Source organism: Lynx rufus, unplaced genomic scaffold, assembly GCF_022079265.1.
Source record: "Lynx rufus isolate CCGP_SWC_20201006 ecotype Redwood Valley unplaced genomic scaffold, mLynRuf1.p SCAF_12, whole genome shotgun sequence".
Classification (NCBI taxonomy): Eukaryota; Metazoa; Chordata; class Mammalia; order Carnivora; family Felidae; genus Lynx; species Lynx rufus.
The window spans coordinates 56394147-56416262 of NW_025814826.1; positions in this window are offsets into that span (position 1 = coordinate 56394147).

Below are 22116 nucleotides of genomic sequence, written 5' to 3' on the forward strand. Positions count from 1 at the left end.
CAACAAACAAGATCCTAGTCACTTTAATGCATGTAAAAGAAGCAAAATGCACATAGATTGAAAAGAAAAAAAAAATAAAACAGTTCTTATTCACAGATAATGTTATCAGATAAAAAATTCTGACTCTACAAAAAGCTTTATGAACAAATAACTGAATTTAGAAAGATTATACAACAAAAAATCAATATACAGAAAGTATTTGCATATTTGTACTAGTAATAAATAATTGGGAGAAAATCTTAAAAGATTTTACAATAGCATCAAAAAGCATGAAATACTTAGGAATAAGTTTTGCAAAATATATGCAATACCTATATACTAAAAACTATAAAATAGTGCCAGGGCAACAAAAAAGAAGATAAATAAATGGAGCATAGATATACCATGCTCATGGATTGGAACACTGAATATTGTCAAACTGTCAATTCTTTTCAGGTTAACATGTAGATTCAATGCATCTCCAGTAAAAATCCCAGCAGGCTATTATTTATTTATTTATTTATTTATGTTTATTTATTTTGAGAGAGAGTGAGAGAGAGCATGCATGTGCGCGAGTAGGGTAGGGGCAGAGATAGAGGGAGAGAGATAATCCGAAGCATGCTCTGTGCTGTCATCCCAGAGCCCTACACAGATTTTGACCTTAGGAACCATGAGATCATGACCAGGGTAACCAACTGAGCCACCAGGTGCCCCCAAGCAGGCTATTTTAAAATAAGACTTGACAAGCTGATTTAAAATAGATTGAATCTATTTTAGAGAATCTAAAAGTCAGAGAATCTAAAATAGATAAAACAATTTTTAAAAGGAGTGACATAGTGTTTTACTCACTCTAAAGATGCAGTAATCAACCAGCCTGGTATTGCCATAAGGAGAGATATATACATCAATAGAACAGAATAGAGAATACAGAGACAGACTCTCACTCATATGGTCAATTGGTTTTTAGAAAATTCACCCAGGTAAGTCAATATAGGAAATATAATCCTTTCAACAAATTGTAGTAGAAAAACTAGATAGATATAGAAAAAAATATTTGGCTTGTACCTCATACTCTACAGAAAAATTAACTCAAAATGGGTCATAGACTTACAGGTAAACTAAAATTATAAAACTCATAAAATAAAACATAGGAGAAAACATTCACAAACTTAGAATAAATCAAGGCTTCTTGGACCTTACCCCAAATAACTCACCACAAAGAAAAAATAAGTAATAAACTGGATTTCGTTAGAATTACAAATGTCTGCCCTTTGAAAGAAACCATTAAGGAACAGAAAAAATAAACCACTGTCTGAGGGAAAGTTTTCCCAGTGCCCATACCTAATGAAAAGTTTGTATCAAGAATATAAATAACTCTTACAGCTCAATTATAAAAAGTCTAACAACCCAAAGTACTTCAACAAACAGTATATGGATATAGGAATGACCAATAAGCACATCTACAAACGCTCAGTGTCACTAGTCGTCGGGGAAATGGAAGTTAAAATTACAATGAGATACGACTAAGCATCCACTGGAGAGGCTGGGATGAAAAGACTGACAATACTAAGTATTGGTGAAGATATAGAGCAGGTAAAACTCTAGGAGTATGAAATGATACTATTCTCAAATCAGTTTGGCAGTTTCTCATAAAGTAGGACATATACTTAAATATGACCTAGCTATTCCATTTTTAGGTACTTACCTAAGAGAAATAAAAACGTGTATTCACACAAAGTCTCGTGCATGAGCATTTATAGCAGCTTTATCATAATAGCTCAAGCTGGAAACAACTCAAATGTCATCAATATATGAAGAGATAAACCAACTATGGTATAGCCTTACAACGAAAATTGTTCAACGGTAGGGAGGGATAATGAGTAATACATGTAAACAATCTGGATAAATCTTAAAAACAACATGCTGAGGGCGAGAAACCAGACCCAAGAAAACACGGTGTATGAGACCGTTTATATGAAATTCTAGAGAAGGCAAAACTCATCTATCATAATACATCAGTGCTTGCCTGGGGCCAGATATAGAAGAGAGTTGATTGCCAAGGGGAATGAGGGAATTTCTAGAGATGATGTAAATGTTCTATATTTTCATTGGAGTGGTTCCGTGGATTCACCTATTGGTCAAAGGTAATTGGATTGTGTACTTAAAATGTTCATTATATCTTGATAAAATGTATTTTTATCTTTTCTTAGGAGAAAGGTATTATGAAAGAAAAAAATCAGGAAAATTTATCAGACATGTAGGATATATATGTTTCCAGATTCTCAGTACGTGTCAGTTAAGATTTTTAACTTGCTTGATTACATCATATGTGTAATACCTTTATCGCAGTGCTTGGTACATAGAAGATGCTTAATAATCGTTTACAGGACAAATACCTGGGTGGGTCCATTAATTCCTAATGTCCATTAATTCCCACTTATCATGAGTTTATAGATGCTTACATTGAGAAAAGGGAGTTAAGAAAGAGCTTATAAAAGTACAATCTTCCTTTCTTCTAAGGAGGCCTGTCTCTTGGCCTGGAGCAAAGGCTGAATTGAGGAACCCACTGGAAATTCTAGTGCAGCTGCCCGGGCAGCAAATTCAACTACTATACAAAGAGGGCCCCCAAGGCTCAAAGAGGAGAAAATGCAGGTAGTTAACAAGGTGAAATCTGGCTAATAGTGTGGGACTAAAGATCCAGAAAAAGCCTATTTAATGCAAAGCAACTTCCTGAAAGGAAGCCCAGAATTTGGCAAAATGCCCTAGGAGGCTAATGTCAGTGATCTGAACCACAGATAGAGAGAGGTCTGGGCCTGAGCCATTCCACGGCTCCATCCTCTTTTGAAGACCCAAAGAGCCTTCTAAAGCTTCCTGCTGAACTGCCTTTTCACAACTGAGGACATGAAGGCCCACGGAAAGGAAATGACCTACCCATTGGTGCATAGGCACAGAATCACAATTGTCCCCAGACCACCTACATTTTCACTACATTCCATGCCCAGAGAGCACAGAGAGAAAATCTTTCACACCGGCCAATTTGTGTGTGTTTTGCCTACCATTCTACACGGTTGTATTTGCTTGTCCGGTGCAAATGAAAATCAAACCATTTCAGAGCTCCATGTATCGTGTCTGAAAATAGGCAGTTTCTGATTGCCTCCATTTGTGACGGGAATCCTGTTCCTTGGACTCTTCTCTGCTGTGAATTGAATCCTGGCTCCTTTGGAGGAAGGAGGGCATGAATTCCTGGGGCTAAATATAAAAAGGAAACCATTCAGCTCCTCAGGCGATTTCAACCAGCCTTTGCCCCCCCCCCCCTCCAGGTTGTTGCAGTGACATTTTGCTCATCAAAGGGTGGTATCACCTGGCACTCATGGGCTGTGACTGAATTGGTTTAAGCTGGCTTCTAGCTGACACCAGTTGCAGCTGTGGTTATTAGGGTCTCGAGCTACTCCAGTTATTGAACAGCATTCTTGTTTTGTGGCTATAGGTGTCACCTGACTGTTTACGGTGTGTTGCTACAATTAAAACCTATTTCTTGTATTTTACTACAAGCATTACATGCTTCTTTATAACCTTCAGTGAACATGCTCACTTCCTCATACACCTTATCTCACCACATCGAGTAGGTGCTATATGTGGTTGAGGGCCTACTCAGACAATAATTGGATGCTTTCCCTACATTGCACGAAGGACTAGCCAAGTGATCCTCTGAGGACAAATAATTTTAGCTCTTTGATTTAAATTTAAAAACTGAGTACCCCCAAAATTAAAAATAGACCTACCCTATGACCCAGCAGTAGCACTGCTAGGAATTGACCCAAGGGGTACAGGAGTGCTGACGCGTAGGGGCACTTGGACCCCAATGTTCATAGCAGCACTCTCAACAATAGCCAAATTATGGAAAGAGCCTACATGTCCACCAACTGACGAATGGATAAAGACATTGTGGTTTATATACACGATGGAGTACGACGTGGCAATGAGAAAAAATGAAATATGGCCTTTTGTAGCAACGTGGATAGAACTGGAGAGTGTGATGCTAAGTGAAATAAGTCATACAGAGAAGGACAGATTCCATATGTTTTCACTCCTATGTGGATCCTGAGAAACTTAACAGAAGATCATGGGGGAGGGGAAGGAAAAAAAATGGCTAGAGAGGGAGGGAGCAAACCATAAGAGACTCTTAAAAACTGAGAACAAACTGAGGGTTGATGGGGGGTGGGTGATGGGTATTGAGGAGGGCACCTGTTGGGATGAGCACTGGGTGTTGTATGGAAACCAGTTTGACAATAAATTTCATAAAATAAATAAATAAATAAATAAAAACTGAGTACCGCTACAGTAGATGATGGCATAAGGCACCATGGCAAAGTAAAAATAGCTCTGTATTAAGAATCAGGAGATGTCTGAAGGAAGTTGGGATAGGTGGCTGATGATCCTTGTGTCAAAAGGAAAAGAACCAAGCCCCTGTCTTAGTCTGTCCAGGCTGCTATACAAAATGCCACAGATTGAGTAGTTTATAAAGAATAGATATCTATTTCTTATACTTCTGAGATCAGAGTATCAGCATCGTCAAGTGACCGCCCTCTTCTGGGTTACGGATTCTAGGTTGTATCTTCTCATTGCAGAAGGGGCCAAGGAGCTGCCTTTGGCTCTTTCATGAGAACACTAACCCCCTTACGAGGGCTCCACACTCCCCACCTCCGAAGGCCACACCTCCTAGGGCCATCCTACTGGGCATTAGGATTTCAACGTATGAGTGGGTCGGGGGCACAATCATTAACACCATTACAGCAACCATTGTTTATTGAGTACTGGTTGTATGTTTGACACTTATTATGCTCAATTATAAACCTTAAGCAACATAAGGACAGCTTTATATCTGTTTTGTTTTGTTTTTTTTACTTTTTATACTGATGCTCATCAGAGTATCTGATACTTTTTAGTTATGCAACAAACATTTTTAAAATGAATGAATGAATGAATGTAATATTTTAAATTCTACTTTTCAGATTGGGAAATGTTAGGTAACGTGCTCAAAATCGTACAGCATTGTGCCAAAATGCTTAGGATCAAATTATGAATGGCCTCTTTGATTCCAAAGTGTATACTCTTCACTACACTCGTGGGCTTTTAGTCAACCAATAGATAATTACCTAGACAGGTCCTCGTTCAGGGGAAGGTTGATAGAATTGAATTACAATGTTAGGAGCATCATTAATTTTCCTTATGTATTAAAAAGTTGACAGTTTTACAAGGCAGAGAATCACCAGTTTTGTTCTGCATAGGTAATCTTTGATAAGCATGTTAGATAAGTAGGTAGAGAGGTGGAAGGGGCTGCTAGATATATGAGACTAGAGTTCTGGAAAGCGGTGAGGGTGGGAGACATACATCGAGGGGTCTTTGACGTGTGTACAGAGTGTTTAAGCTCTGGGAGCCTAACTGTAAAGGCCTCTTCAAAAAACCGGTACGTGGTAGTTAGACAACCACAACATACTTGACGAGAACACTCAAAGTGTTCTCAAAGGATGCCCTCAAAGTGACTCGGTCTGATGACTGCTTCCCAGGTTTGGCAGAAGGGTTGAAAGCAAAAACAGTCTTTGCTGAGAATTCCTCCTGGCACAATATCAGATTTAAAAAATAGCAGAGTCGACTCAGCTACAGACTTAGACAGACCGAGAGTAGACTCAACCACTATAAGGCTCAGAGAAATTACAACGAGCTCTTGGGTTAGTCAAAACATAATAACCATATCAAAAGTTCAGATAAGTGCAGACTGGATATGATGACTTCTTTCTTTTCTTTGCTTTCTTTCTTTCTCTCTTTCCTTCTCGGTTGGTTTTTTGTTTTTTGTTTTTTCCTATCCCAGAGGACAAAGCAAACTTCAACATGCCACACCCTGGAGATTTGATGTACTGAAGGTTCTGAACTCTGGCATTCAGTTACCACTGGACCACGGACTGTGTCGCACTGCAGTGATTCATCCACTGTCTGCCGTCTCTGCATTCTGGGCTGCTTGAGGGCAGGAACAAACCCACCTGTTAGCGTATCTCCAACCTCATAAAGTCTCTGGAGAGTCGTATGGAATCAGTCAGTGTGAGTTGAGGAACTCAATGAGTACTCGAGAAGGTTAAATTCAAAATACCTAACAGGGAAATATGACCCAAAAATAAAAATAATTATTCCATGAAATTCTATTTCTAGAAACGGCAATGAGTCTTCACGCTGCGACTTTATAAGGTATTGATTACGAGTTTTCTTGCCACCAATGTTTGCCTCAGTTCCCTTTCTATAAGAACAAAGGATTTTATATGTACCACATAAGCTCATGGTGTTTCGTTTCTTCAAATCCAAACCCATGGAACGCTACCCTCAGGCTAGCCACTTGGACAAGTCAGCCATTAGCTGTGAGTAAATCTGGCCATTCCTCTTGACCTCTTTCTTTAGAGCCCAAGAACAGAAGAGGACTTTCTCTCTCCTTGATCAGGCTTTCCCTTATTTTACCCCAGGTGACTGACATATCTTTCGGGAGAACCCCCGATGGATTAAGGTAATTTTCTAGACATATAAATAAGTGAGGTCAACAAATAACTTGAAAACTATAAGAAAAATTTTCCAAAGGGCCTTCTATCTTAATCTTTACTTCATATTTTTTACTTAGGCCATTTGTAAATATCTATTTGCTCTGTGCTTATTTATTTCTTGGCCCTTCCCCCAATCAAATGTGAACTACTGAGGCCGGAGAGACCTTTTGGAGACCAATGCAATCTATATAATAGACCTGTCATCTATTGCACACTCAGAGCTTAACACAACACCTGACACTGAAAATGTGTTCAAAAGATATTTGTTGAATGCATGAATTATCTCCAGTCTTTCTAACGATTTACAAGTTGGACAGTAGTATCTTTATCTTTCAGGGCACAATTGAGTTTTGGAGAAGTGACATCTCTAAAGTAGTGAAACGGGGGCACCTGGGTGGCGCAGTCGGTTAAGCGTCCGACTTCAGCCAGGTCACGATCTCGCGGTCCGTGAGTTCGAGCCCCGCGTCGGGCTCTGGGCTGATGGCTCAGAGCCTGGAGCCTGTTTCCGGTTCTGTGTCTCCTTCTCTCTCTGCCCCTCCCCCATTCATGCTCTGTCTCTCTCTGTCCCAAAAATAAATAAACGTTGAAAAAAAAAATTTAAAGTAGTGAAACGGATATAACACTTAATTCTGTATTTTTTTTTTTTATGCCAGTGTATCTGTTTCATCATATTGTACCACTCTGTCAAAGCTTGGTGAACATTCAGTGTTTGCAATGTTCTTTACCTCTGGCTGGTTTCCTAAGGTGTTTACACCTTACAATATTTAAAAAAGAAAAGGCATGCTTACTGTTTTAAGGTTCAAGACTTCAGAGAGTGAAAGAGGAAATTCAGGTAACTGGTAGACGGTGGGAGATATAAAAAAGAGATATTGAAACAAGAAATTTGGGGAGAAAAATAGTAGGATAAATGACTGCAGATAACTAACTGGCAAAAAAGAATATACAGTTTCCTGATATTTATAGTCAGTTTTTCTTGATTCATACAGCAGTCTCTTCTTACAGCATTTTAGTCATAGACAAGAATAATTCTTAAAAGGAGAATGTTAAGTATTAAGACACATTTCTAATGGAGGTATGTTCCGAAAAGAAAATTAAGAAACAAGTCTTCCATTCAAGTTTGTCAACACTCTTGGTGTAGTGACACCACGATCAGTGGAAGTCTAAACTGAAAGCAGGAGCTTGCTCAAATGTGCACTCTAGAATATATACCATTTGCTCTGTGATTTTAAAGACACCTTTTCGAGTGCCTCTGTTGTTGGATCAGGGAAAACAAACCAAGATACAAAAATAAAATAAAATAAAATAAAATAAAATAAAATAAAATAAAATAAAATAGATTTGCTGACTATAAAAAAATACTATAGAAATTAAGTCTATGCCTATTGAGACCCTAAAACTTCAACAGATTCAAAGAAGCAGATTGTATATGAACCAAGTAATGTGATGGTGCTAAAGAAGGACATTCTTTCTGAAAACAATAGACCAACGTTTTCTTATTACTATATAATTTAAAGCCAAGGTGCAGATGGTGCATTTAGTTTTTATTTACTGTCAGCAGATAGGTTGGTGTATGTCTTCAAAATTATTAAGAACTGTTGGAATATCTGGCTAAAAAGTGATTACTTCACAATTCTTCTGAAACACATTTAAGTTGTATTGGCTTTGAGGTTTAAAATTCTTTAATATTGTGATTTGGGTTCTTGTACTTGGTGGAAAAGCTTCTGCTGGGTTCAAAAAGGAAATCAAATCTGATGGGCATTAAAAAAATATGAAGTGATGACTAACAACACTTCCATTCCCCTTTTCTCCACACTAACCAAGAACATCAAGGTCCTGGTTTCATCATGGAAGGTGTGGGCAGGAAGTAATTGTGGAAGGAAGATTGAGAAATAGGGATATTCCTCATTACATGGAAGACATAAACACATGAAGGGAACACAGATCATTTCCCTAACAAGATGGGTCCCCTAGAGCTATATTGGATCAGGAGACAATTTGAACATGAATGGTGAAAGAAATAATTCCAAGGGCCTGAACACCTAAAATAAAATTCTTTTTCTTGATGCGAATGTTTAGATACTTTTCTCTGAATTCAAGTGTGAATGGGTTCTTAATTGATCCGAATTCACTGCCAGGGCTGTAAGACCGACTTTTTCTCTTCACTAAAGAGGTACTACAAAGAATTTTGCATTATTTATTATGCTAAAAAATAATTACAAGTCTTAAATTAAGAAGGGTTAAGAAGGACACAACAAGTCAGGAGACTAGTTGGTTACTTTTGTAATAAACCAGGGTGTAAATGATGGTGACCTTCATTAAGGGAGGTGCATTATTGATGGAAATGAATAGCTGGATTTAAGATCTAAAGAGGAGCTAGTGTAAATGGAACCCATCTATGGAGGATGAAGAAAGAGGAGGAATCAAGGATGGAAAAGAGGCATTTGGCTTAGACACTGAGATGGAATAAGGTAGATGAAATGAATGGAATGCCATTTGCTGAGACAGGAAAGAAGAGGAGGAGGGTAGGATGTTTTCGAACTGCAAAAGATAGACCATTGAATTAACCAGATCTTACAGACATGGCTTTATTCAGTAGCACCTCCTTTAAAAATAGAGAGGGGATGCTGGGTGGCACAATAGATTGATCATCTGACTCTCGATTTTGGCTCAGGTCATGATCCCATGGTTCATGGGCCAGAACCCCATGTTGGGCTCTGTGCTGACAGTGCAGAGCCTGCTTGGGATTCTCTTTCTCCCTCTCTCTGTCCCTCCCCTGCTCTCTCTCTCTGTCTCTCTCTCTCTCTCAAAATAAACATTTAAAAAATAAAAGAGTAATAGGGGTGCTTGGGTGGCTCTCAGTTAAGCATCCGGCTTTGGCTCAGGTCATGATCTCGTGGTTTGTGGGTTTGAGCCCCACCTTGGGCTCTGTGCTGACAGCTCAGAGCCTGGAGTCTGCTTTGGATTCTGTCTGCACCTCCTTCTGCCCCTCTTCCACTCACGCACTGTCTGTCTGTCTGTCTCTCTCCCTCTCTCTCAAGTATAAATAAACATTAAAACATTAAAAAATAATAAAAAGAAATAATAATAAAGAAAGAAATAGCCTGCATGTGGCATATACTTCAATTATTCTTAGAAACCTGCCTTTCTCGGGCCTAAATGTCCATCAACTGATGAATGGATAAAGAAATTGTGGTTTATATACACAGTGGAGTACTATGTGGCAATGAGAAAGAATGAAATCTGGCCCTTTGTAGCATCGTGGATGGAACTGGAGAGTGTGATGCTAAGTGAAATAAGCCATACAGAGAAAGACAGATTCCATATGTTTTCACTCTTATGTGGATCCTGAGAAACTTAACAGAAACCCATGGGGGAGAGGAAGGGAAAAAAAAGAAAAAAAAGAGGTTAGAGTGGGAGAGAGCCAAAGCATAAGAGACTCTTAAAAACTGAGAACAAACTGAGGGTTGATGGGGGGTGGGAGGGAGGGGAGGGTGGGTGATGGGTATTGAGGAGGGCACCTTTTGGGATGAGCACTGGGTGTTGTATGGAAACCAATTTGACAATAAATTTCATATATTGAAAAAAAAAAAAAAAGAAACCTGCTTTCTCTAATCGCTGACATTAAACTGGATTTGAAAAGGAGGGAATATCAGAAACATTTTTAAGCCTTTAAAGAACTATGTTATATCCCGCAACCTCTATTATCTCATGATGCTATCATACTAAAACTATAAGGTAAGTAGTCATATCCTCATATTAAAGATGATGTACAGAAAACTTTACTCTCTTTTCAGAGTAAAGATTTCTTGCTGGCATTTGAGGTACTGACATGTAAAAGAGTAATGAGACTTGTGATATTTTCTTCCAGATGAAACCTCCAAAATAAATGAGCTCAAATTTTGGGTAGGCAGCTTAGGCATAATATGAAAGAGCAGTATCTAATAATTAGAGCTACCTAATAATGGTTTTGGTTTTCAGGAAATCAGAAAACAAGGTGAATAGCCTTTCCCAGGGTTGCTATAGGTAAAGAAACTTTCTTCATGGGGAGGAAGATGGAATTAGAGTATCTCAGAATCCGGATAGAATATTTTAGCAGTCATACATAAATCTTTCACATATTTACCAAGCATGAGACAACATGGGGGAAAACGTTCTCAAGTTATTTTATTAGTTCTCTGAAAATCACGTTTGTATTATTGTCTTCATCTTGCACTTAAGGAAACCCAGACACAGATAGGCAAGGAAAATTGTTCAAACTGTCACATAGCTCTTCAGTCCTGGAGCCAGAATTTCAAGTGAGTTTGCCTTGTCAGAAGAGTTTCTCAGCCTCAACACTATTAAAACTTTGATTTGCAGATTTCCTTGTTGTGAGAGTTGCCAGCTACTGACCTCTACCCACCAAGTGTCAGTAGCACCTCCTTCCCCAAGTTGTGACAACCAAAGATTCCCTAGATACTGCCAACGTTCCTTGGCGGGTGAAATTGCCCTAAGTTGATTGAGAACCACTAACTTACCAAAATATTGTTGTGCTTCAGTTCAATACTATCACTTCTGCTTCTTGTACTCAACCGTAGACCTCTATAAAGTCCATATTGTTCATGTAGAATTTCCTTCTCCTTTTTACTAAACATTTCTTTTCATGATATAAAAAGTCTGCACTGGTTCTATAATTTGGAATTTTTTAAACTCATTCTTCAAGAAAGCAGGAAGCTCTCCATATTATAGAAAAACAAGTTGAAAGGAAGATACTCCACAAATTACTGCTGTTATTATTGTTGCTGATATCATTATTCATCAACTTCTTCTGTTGTCGCTTTTGTCCTAATGTGGACATGACCAGGCACAACTTAATTTTACAGAATCGGCACCATTGTCAGCATGATTTGGGTTCACTGGGGACCATTACAGTTCTGGGATTAGCTGTTCACTTAAAGGCTACGGCACATCACACCAGGAATAAACTATTTTCCTTGTCTGTCCACATTTGGCTACAAAATTTTTGTTCAGTTATCAGTTGATGTCTGACTTTCTCCACATAGCTATCTAGTACAATACTGAGATACTTTTAATCTCATAAAGTTAACAAAAATGCCAAAATATCAGCCAAGAGTGATGGGGTCATACTACGGAATGAAACATGTAATTTGTTAAACAGTCAATTTAAGACAATTCTATTTGCATGACTATGTAACAACATGAAATACTGGGATGCTGGCGTTAACTTCTGTTTTGTTTTTTCAAGACAGTTTATAAAACATTTAGCCAAGGAAGTTTAAAAGGAATGTTTCTGGTCATTTTTAAATTTACATTTTGGGGGACATGGCGGGACTGAATTCTAAGACAACTACTCAAAGTCTTTTGAAATGTAATTTACAGACATCTTTTTATGAATGAAGATCTTGAGTGGAATAAGATTCAAGGGACATTAAATTGGGGAAATAAGACCACATAGTGTCAAGGGAATATTGCTGACAATTTTCCATGCTGGACTATCTCTTTCTCAATAGGAAGTCTCATTTACTCTATGCTCAGAGTGGTCCCACTAGGCTCTGAGAGGAGACTCCCCAACATGCATGCTCTGGTGACCACAACTTATTCCAGAGTGTCTGTGGCAGTCATCCTGAGCTCTGCCCCAAAGCTGTAGCAGCACTAGTCAGTTCTTACTTCAAATGTCCTCATGATTTTCATTCACTAATCCAACATTCGCTGAGGGCCCATTACGTACTGAGCATTCCTCTAAGAGCTGAGAAGTCATAGATCAATATATTATAGTCCCTGACTTGAAAGGGCATTCACTCTGATGGGAGAAACATAAAGGAAACAAAGAACTAAAGTTGTTTGCCCAATGGGATGGTGGAGGTAAGGATAGAATACTAAGGGGCCCAGAGGAGGAAGATCTTTCACAAACCGTGAGAAGATGCTCTGGGAAGTTTGGGGGAATCTGGAAGGACAAATGGGATTTGGCTAAAGAAGGGAAGGCAGATAATCCCAAAGGGAGTAACAAGTAAAGGTCCAGAGTGTGATGAGAGCATGGTGCAGTGAAAGAACCATAAGCAACACTGGATTCAAGAATGGTGGTCGTTGGGGAGGTGACTGCCTGGGAGGAAGCCAAATCATGAATGTGCTCTGTATAACTTCACCCTTGGTTCTCAGCATTTAGAAGAATAGTTCTCAACTTTGGCTGAATATTCAAATCATCTGGAGACCTTTAAAATATAACTGATATCTGTACCCACCCCCAGAATTTTTTATTTAATTAGCCTGGAGAGAAGCATGGATATCCCAGAAAATAAATTCACATGTTTCAAAATGGCAGAGTACTAGCTGCCTAAGCTATGCGAAGCAGAGTGTCTCTCTCACTTTTTCTCTCTCTTTCCATCTCTCTCTCTCACTATCAAAAGGAACTTTGGTTCTAAGAACTTTATAGCTGGAAACTACTGTGGGCTTCAAAACATTGTTGAAATTTGTAAAGGGAAAGAAATGCAGAGCTATACACAGAGAGAAAAGTCCCATAGCATTTAATCACTTAGTCAATTCAGTTAACAAATAACCAAAGAGAACCTCTGTGTTTCTAGTCACTACTCCAGGCTCTGAAGATACAGCAGTAAACAACAACAACAACAACAACAACAAAAACCCAAATCCTTCCTCTCAGGTAGAGTACATTTTAAAGGGAGATTTAGAAAATAAACAAATGATAAATACGTAACATGTCGAAGAGTGAGAAGGATCTTGAAGAAAAATAAAGCAGGAATAAAGGAAAAGGTAGTGACTAGGGTTATATTTCAGACATGAATATCAGAAATGACCTCTAAGGAGATGAATTTAGGAAAGGATTTAATGAGGTGAAGGAGACATTTATGAGAACATATGGGAAAAGACGACTCCTGGCACAGGAAATCTGAGTGCAAAGGCCCTGAGGTTAGCAGATTCAAGGAAGAATGAGGAGGCTAAGGTGACTAAACAGAGAGAACAAGGGACGGTGGGAGGCGATAAGGTTGGGCACATGATGAGTGATCTTGTAGGTCACGACAAAGTATGGATTTTATTCTAAGCATGGTGGGAAGATGAAAAACAAATTAAAATTTTAATTAGACTACATAATTTATTATCTAAAAAGCAGAATAGACTTTATCGGGTAGGAGTAGAAAAAGAAAGGTCAGTTAGAAAAACTATTGTTTTGGATCAGGCAAAAGATGATGGGTTGTGAAAAGTACACTGGGAGGTAACATAGGAGCTGGCAGGGGAAGGTCACTCTTGGGTTATACTTCACCGTAGAGCCAACAGGTTTAGCTATTCCGTAATGAATTTGAAAATAGTATAGGAGGGAACAGAAAATAATAGAGGAGGGCATTTATCAGAGCGGGGATACGGATGAAGAGTTTGGTTTGGGAAAAATAAATATTTAATCCTCAGTAGACATCTAAGTGAAGACACCAAGTTGAAAATTGGATCTTTGAGTGTGAATGCAAGGAAAGATCAGGACTCGGAGAACAATTTTGAGAGTCATCAATTGACAGACAGTGTTTAAAAAATCATGACCTTGAAGCTCTAATCCCCAGTGTGATGGTAGCTGGAGGTGGAGCATTTGGGGAGGTAATTAGGTTTAGATGTGGTCATGAGGGTGGGGTCCCTATGAAGACATCAGTGTTCTTTTTTTTTCCTAATTTTTTTTTTTTAGTGTTTCTTTATTTTAGAGACAGAGCATGAGCGGGGGAGGGGCAGAGAGAGAGGAAGACACAGAATCTGAAGCAGGCCCCGGGCTCTGAGCTGTCGGCACAGAACCCAACGCGGGACTCAAACCCACGAATCATGAGATCATGACCTGAGCGAAGTCCGATGCTTAACCGACTGAGCCACCCAGGTGCCCTGACATCAGTGTTCTTTATAAGAAGAGGAAGAAATCAGAACATTCTCTCTCCTCTCCATGATGTGAGGATGCAGGGAAAAGGCAGCCATTGTAAACCAGAAAGAAGGCCCTCACCAAGAAGTAAATCTTATGGCTCCTTGATCTTGGACCTCTTAGCCTCCAGAACTTGGAGAAAGAAAAAAATGTTTGTGGTTTATCACCCAGTATATGTTATTTCATTGTCACAGCCCCAGCAGACTAAGACACATAAAGTCTCTTGTCATGGGGTGAATGTCATCATGTTCTGTTTCCAGAGTGTGGTCCAGAGTATGGGCAGAGAATTTTAATTTCACCAATTTTAATTTTATTGGTTTTGGATGGTTTTATTGGTTTTATTGGTTTTGGATGGTTTTATTGGTTTTATTGGTTTTGGATGGTCTTATTGGTTTTGGATTGGTTTTGCCATCTAAGTCTATAATAGGCAGAATAATGGCCCCACAAAGATGTTTTGTTCTAGCCCCGGGAAACTGCCATGATGTTAGGTTACGTGGCAAAGGATGCAGATGGAATTAAAATGACCAATCCACAGACCTGGAGATGGAGATTACTGTGGATTATTCGAGCAGACAATGTCATCACAAGAGTCTTTGTAATTGGGAGGGTCAGAGCCATGTGATGCGAGGGCCCTGCTCAGCCACTGCTGACTGAAGATGGAAGGATCACGTGGGAGCACAGGAGTGCTGGCGGACTCCCAATATAGACCCTTCAAAAGGAAATACAGCCCCACTGACATCTAGATTTCAACCTGTGAGATCCATTTTTTTTTTTTTTACTCCTGATATGCAGACTGTAAGATATTGAATTTGTGTAGTTTTAAGGCACTAAATTTGTGGCAATTTGTTTCAGCAGCACTGGGGAACTAATATAAGCTTCCTTGAAAGAGAGGCAAGCATGTGATTAAAATCATGGAACATGGAATAAATAATATATGGAGGGACATGGGACCACAAGGAGACTGAGGACAGAAAGGAGTAACAGAGAGGATCCCACGTACCACGCACTAGAGTCCTCAGTGAAGGGAAAGTGTTTCTGGAAAATGGGAACCAGAAGGACAAGGAGGTGAAAAGACAGGAGGTGCTGCTCAGAGCAGGAGAGGCTTGAAGCTGAGATTCTTTTTTCAGGGGAGGGGCATTATTAGGAAAGATCAGGTCTAAGTTACATCCACGAAGTTGGGCAAGTGGAGGTGAGTGGGAAAGTGAGGAGAATGAGATGAAAAGAAGACAGGTAGTTGGATAGATCCACCTACAGGAATATGAAAATTACCAACAAGGATGACAATAGTAGTCATGGAGAGAAAAGTGGGGCAGAGGCTAAGAGCGTCCATAAGTGAAGAGGGCAGAGCCCAGGAGTTCTGTATTCAAGGTATAAAGTAACAGCTGACGTAGTCTGCTAGTGTCTTTTTCAAATGGTGCGGAGTATTTTAGAGAGAAAGAGGATAAATAGTTGGGGAGTGGCAATAATAGGACATATACCCCTCTTTTAGATCCACTAAGTGTGTGGGAGGTAAGATTGAATCCAACTGATAGAGCCTCCGAGGAAGCAATATCCTTGGGTTTAGTTTATAAGGAATATGCTAATGACAGATTGAGTTCTTGAGTGCATTGTGGGAAGGTTTGGGGAATCAAGGATAGTGTGAGATTGGGTCAGATTACAGAAAGTATACTCTTATGGGGTTGAGGGCCAGAAAATGGGGTGCAGGTTCTTTTCAAATTAGTCTATATATCCAATGACATTCCAGTCAATTTTCCAGTAGTATTTTTTCATGGATCTAGACAAAATGCTACTTAAGAACCATATGGGAGAATAGTTGTCCAAGAATAGCTAAGATTCTGCCAAAGAACAAGGATGTTATCCTTGCCCTAGCAGATATAAAGACTTATTTTTAAGCTGTGTTCTTTAAAAGAGTGAAAGATTGATCAGTGAAACCAAATACACTGCCCAGAGACAGACACTTGCATATAAGGGAATCGTTGAGGTGACATTACAAATTAATGGGGAAAATGAACTTTTTAAAAATAAAATGAGGGGGCGCCTGGGTGGCACAGTCGGTTAAGCGTCCGACTTCAGCCAGGTCACGATCTCACGGTCCGTGAGTTCGAGCCCCGCGTCGGGCTCTGGGCTGATGGCTCAGAGCCTGGAGCCTGTTTCCGATTCTGTGTCTCCCTCTCTCTCTGCCCCTCCCCCGTTCATGCTCTGTCTCTCTCTGTCCCAAAAATAAATAAACGTGGGAAAAAAAAATAAAAATAAAATGAGGAAGTGGCTGTTCCACATTTAAAACAAAAGTAATCTCAAACTCATTCCGTATTAAAAATTATTCCAGGGGCGCCTGGGTGGCGCAGTTGGTTAAGCGTCCGACTTCAGCCAGGTCACGATCTCGCGCTCCGTGAGTTCGAGCCCCGCGTCAGGCTCTGGGCTGATGGCTCAGAGCCTGGAGCCTGCTTCCGATTCTGTGTCTCCCTCTCTCTCTGCCCCTCCCCCGTTCATGCTCTGTCTCTCTCTGTCCCAAAAATAAATAAACGTTGAAAAAAAAAATTAAAAAAAAAATTAAAAATTATTCCAGGTGATTTGAAAATTGAAGACCCCAATAGTAGAGGAAAGACTTCAAAACAATTTGAAATACGTGTATGAAATGTGTGTGTATGTATTTTATTGTTAGGAGGTAATTTTTAAAAAAATTTTTTAATGTTTATTCATCTGTGAGAGACAGAGAGAGACAGAGTGTGAGCGGGGGAGGGGCAGGGAGAGAGGGAGACACAGCATCTGAAGCAGGCTCCAGGCTCTGAGCTGTCAGCACAGAGCCCGACGCAGGGTTCGAACCCACAGACCGCGAGATCATGACCTGAGCCGAAGTTGAACGTTTAACCGACTGAGCCACCCAGGTGCCCCTAGGAGGTCGTTTTTAAATTAGACACAATATCTGGCCTTTTCAATAAGATGGTCCTGTTCAGCAGAGAAATAATGGTGCACTTTTCTGGTTGACCAAAACCCTAGGTCCTTGACAAAGAAATAGCTTTTATTTGACAGAATGTAGTAAGGCCTTTCCCTCTTATTTTAACCAGTGGATCCATTCCATTTTACATAGAAATGAACACAACAGCCACAAGCTGTGATTCTTAGTTGAATTACTGAAGTACTATAGTGAGTGAAATTTCCTTTCAGATTCTTGCAAGAGTTTAGGGGTCCTGATTTTCCGCATTACAAGCTGCTGGGTTTTTGTATCATAGATCATCAGGATGGTTTAAGGAGAAGGTAGAGGAAAATCCATCAGTGTGATGTCATTGTAGAGCAGAAGTCCCCTGAACTGGACATCAGAATGATCTGGGGATACCCAGATGAAGAAGGGGGCCTTAAGTAGAATAAGCATACTTGAGACTTGTCCATCTGGAGAGGAGGGAACAGTGGTGGGGGGCTGGCCCTGACACAAGGTTGGTCACCTCTCTTGGCCTCAGCTAATTAAGCGACAACAATTCTTGCCTTACCTGTCACACAGCATTGGTTGGGGGAGTTAAAATCACTTTGGAAAACATTTCTTGAACCATAACTATTGTTTGCAAAACAAGCACCAGGCACCAGGGGAAAAACCAAGATGAATAAAACCTACCCCTGCCCCCCCCCCACAACTGAAATTCAGCTGGGAAGCCAGGCCTGGAAAATATTGCCAGGTAGCATCATGTGAAATAAGAAACAAAAAAAAGCAAGCAAAGTCATGAGGATAACAAATCCGGAAGCTCTTAAAAATCACAACTGTTTTCCAAACGAAGGGACAGTTGTGGTAATTGTGACAATCTTACTTATGTCAAGTAGCCAGGAATGGAGAATCTGTAGCATCTCTCTGTATTCTAACATGTCAAAAGTCAGTTTCCTTGACAGTTATAAGATATATGTCCATTACCTTAGGGCAAATCAGACGTCTTGCCCAATAAAGGAACTTGCTAAGGCTCCATGAAGAAAACGATGCTGCGCTATCCACATCTTGGTCTACTATACCGACTTTTCCCTTTGAAATATTGCACTGCAATAGACAATGATCCCACTTGATTGAAAACAGATTTGCAAATTTACAAGGCCAAAACAATAATTTATAAAAAGCCTCAGTCATTCTATTGAAACCACTGCAGTTGGAATGAAAATATCATGTCTGTGTGCTTCAGACGTGTTTCTTACTCAGCAGTCGGAGTCTCACCCCTTTTCACTTGGGCCAAAAGGACAATCTGTTCCCAACAGCCTGAGAAGTCTTTTTGTCATTTTGCAAACTTGCAAAAAGGGGGGGAAAAAAAGACACCAAGTCCTTGGCTTTGTGAGAAAAGATTGTGGTGAAAATTTTCACACGTTTTCCTCTCCTTGCAACAATTTTCAGTGTTGCGCACTTCCAGGGGTGTGGGAATTTGAGCTGAAATACTCTGATTCTATATGGGCTTGGTAATTCAAACCAGATTACTTACCTTCATTTGGCTTTACTTTGTTATATGCACAATGTGTCTACACAATACTGTTTCAAGGACCACTGCGGAAATAGTTTCTAGACTGCAAATCATGCCTTCCCAATATGACTGTTAACCTTTTTTTTTTTTTTTTTTTTTTTTGAGAGAGAGAGAGAGAGCAAGAGTGTGGATAGGAGAGGGCAGGGAGAGAGAGAGGGAGGGAGAGAATCTTAAGCAGCTTCCATGCCCAGCACAGAATCCAACGCAGGGCTCAATCTCTTGACCATGGGACAATGGCCTGAGCTTGAAACCAAGATTTGTACATTTAAGTGACTGAGCCATCCAGGCACCCCATGACTGTTTCAGGGAAAATCTTATAGTTTAGTGCTGATCTTGGCTTCTTTCACTCTACTCTCCAAAGTGTCTATGTATCCATTGCTGGTATTTAATACATGCAGTCGGGTGATAGGCAGAGACTTTGATTCGCACAATGTTGTTCAGGGCAGAAGGGGGTGTCACCTAGTTAGATACCCAGGCCGGTCCCCTCTAAGATAGAGTGACTTGATAAGCCCATGTGGCACATGAGAAAATTGAGGCTTTCAGATGTCTACAGTCTTGCCAACAACTAATGGTCTAGTTTGAGGCAGAGAATCTAGTTTACTTCCAGGTGCCCTTTTTTTTTCTTTACTTATCCAAGTCTTGTACATCATCAAGGACAAACACACTGCTTTAACTCATAGACCGACGTGATTCACCTCCCTTGCTTTTTCTTTCAATTTCTTTGATCCCTCTTCAGTACATATTTTCTGTACAGATCACGTGGTAGCTAATCATGTTCTGCCTTTGACACCCTTTCTATTATTATCTTGATGTTATATAATAACTAAGTGTTTAATTCTTATCTACCCCTTGAGGATTGGAATTATGTCTTTTTGTTTATTCTATAGCATCTTGCATAGGGTCTGGCACACCATAAATATTTAAAAGTATTTATTGCTTGATAAGCTAGTCCTTTTCTTACAAATCCATGCTGAAACATAAATATTCAGAATGGACCTTCAAGATGGCGCTACAGTGGATGAACATGAGTCATGGCTTTTCCATGACTCCCTCCACCATGGGTGACAAATAAGGACTGGAATTGCTACCTTCCCACTGTCAACTCAGTACTTTCTCTGTTTATTTCTATTGCCTGTACTGTGACTTAACCCGTTAAGGCTGAAGGATACCCATGATTCTCCAGACTCATCCTCTGTACCTTCTGTCTTGTTGAATAAATATAAGGGAGTTTTGATCAAGGGACTGGTCATCAGAAGCTAGTTCTGACAGCACTCATCACATCACTAAGCTAAAGGAAGCTGCCTATGTCCCTAAGATGGCTCCTAGTGTCAGGGTGCTGATACCTTAGGCTGCCTGGATGCCGAGAGGCCATTAATGGGCTCAGCTAGGGGCCCATCTGGGACTTATGAAGCTGTCTTACAAAGCCTTCATCCTCTTCTTCAGCAACTCTGGCCCCCATCACCCCCAGAACCAAGAGAGGCAAAAAGAGATGGGACAGTCAAAGCTGGGGAATCAGCAGCCAGTAGGCCATATGGAAACGTTTGGGGATTAGGAGCAGTGCCACATGTGTTCAGCTCATTCTGGATGAGGCATTTATCCCCCTGCAGTGAAGAGGAAATCACTTGCAGTGACTCACTTGTGGGGAAGCAAGCATGGCCTGAATCAAACCAGCTCCACCTCCGTCACTTTCTGGAATTGGGCAGCCATGATCACTCATCACTAATCAACCATGGAATACGTATCCCGTACCGTTTATTCTAATAAGGCTGCTTTGGATGGGCGGGGGAGAAGAGATGCTACCTTGAGTCAATAAGGAACAAAGTACTTTCTCCCCCATAGCAACTGACCACCTATTGTGAGCTGGGTGCAGTGCATATTTATTGTATTTAATCTTCACAAGGATCCTATGAGGTAGGCACTGTTCCCATGTTGCAGGTGAGAAACTTGAGGCTCATCAAGATAAGCAGGTATGTGGAAGGTTAACAACAAAGGGTGGCAAAAGTGGGAATTGAGCTCATATCTGTCTCTCAGGTTCAAAGCTCATGGTTGCTCCATTCTGTTGAAGATGTGTGTCAATAACTGTTCAATCAGAAAAGCAAAACCACTACATAGTGCACTTACATCCATAATAAGGGATCTGACCTTGCACAATTGTGCAGCTGGTCAAATAATCTCAGCAAGGCTATTGTCTGTGTATCCAATGCTAGGCCTTGCCACCCACGAGGCAGATAGTGGAGAGAAAAAACAGAGGTGAAGGGGGGGAGAGCAAGGCAAGCTTGAAGCCAAAACCACAAGTTGGAACCCAAGAAAGGGACTGAAATCTATGTCGGTTCTCATTGCCTCTGACCTTGATGATATAGGTGTCCTACAGAACATGCTAGCACCTTTCATCACAGAGCTAAACACCCACACCTCGTCCAGGAGATGGATAAGCTTAGGAAGGAACCAAGAGAGGCTGAAATGGTTGTCAGTCCTACTGCTGCCTCATGCTGACAAAGTGAGCCATAAGGTAAGGAAGATCCTCTGTAATCTACAATATGGTGCTGGCACCCTTCTAATCTTGTACAAGAATCTTTGTTGGCCCCACACCGACCAGAAACATTCTGGAAAAGAAATTTTGGGAAACCTACGTTAGCCTAGGCAAGTTAATACGTTGTAAGCCACCACAATGTTTTTGTGGTAACAGAGCTCTGGTCTGGTTCTAAATATCTTAGCCAGACCACACTGGAATCCAAAAACGTGACTTCCTGGTAGCTCTTCTTGGATCCTTAAGTAGGTCCTGAGTCCTTTTGCTTTGTGTTACAACCTGTTGCTTTGCTTTCCAACCCTGTTTCCAATGTCCCTTGCTCCCATCTACTACCTAGAACACCACACTTAAAACGTCCTATCACTCCTCTGGTACCAATCTAGTTTCTTCTACTGAGTGTCTATATGCTCTTGTCTCTTGGATGACAGCTGCTTTGGGCTGTTACTGTTACTGTTGTCCATTGTTATTTTTGTTGTTAGAGGGCTCCGGTTCCCACGAGACATTTGTGACCGACTTTGTATTATGCTGTTTGCTTTCTCTTCCCATTCCACCAAAGAGAGAAGCCCTACAAGGCGCAGAAGGCAGTGTCTCTCCAGGGGACCAATTTATATAGAAGAGTATAAATCCCACTTGTAC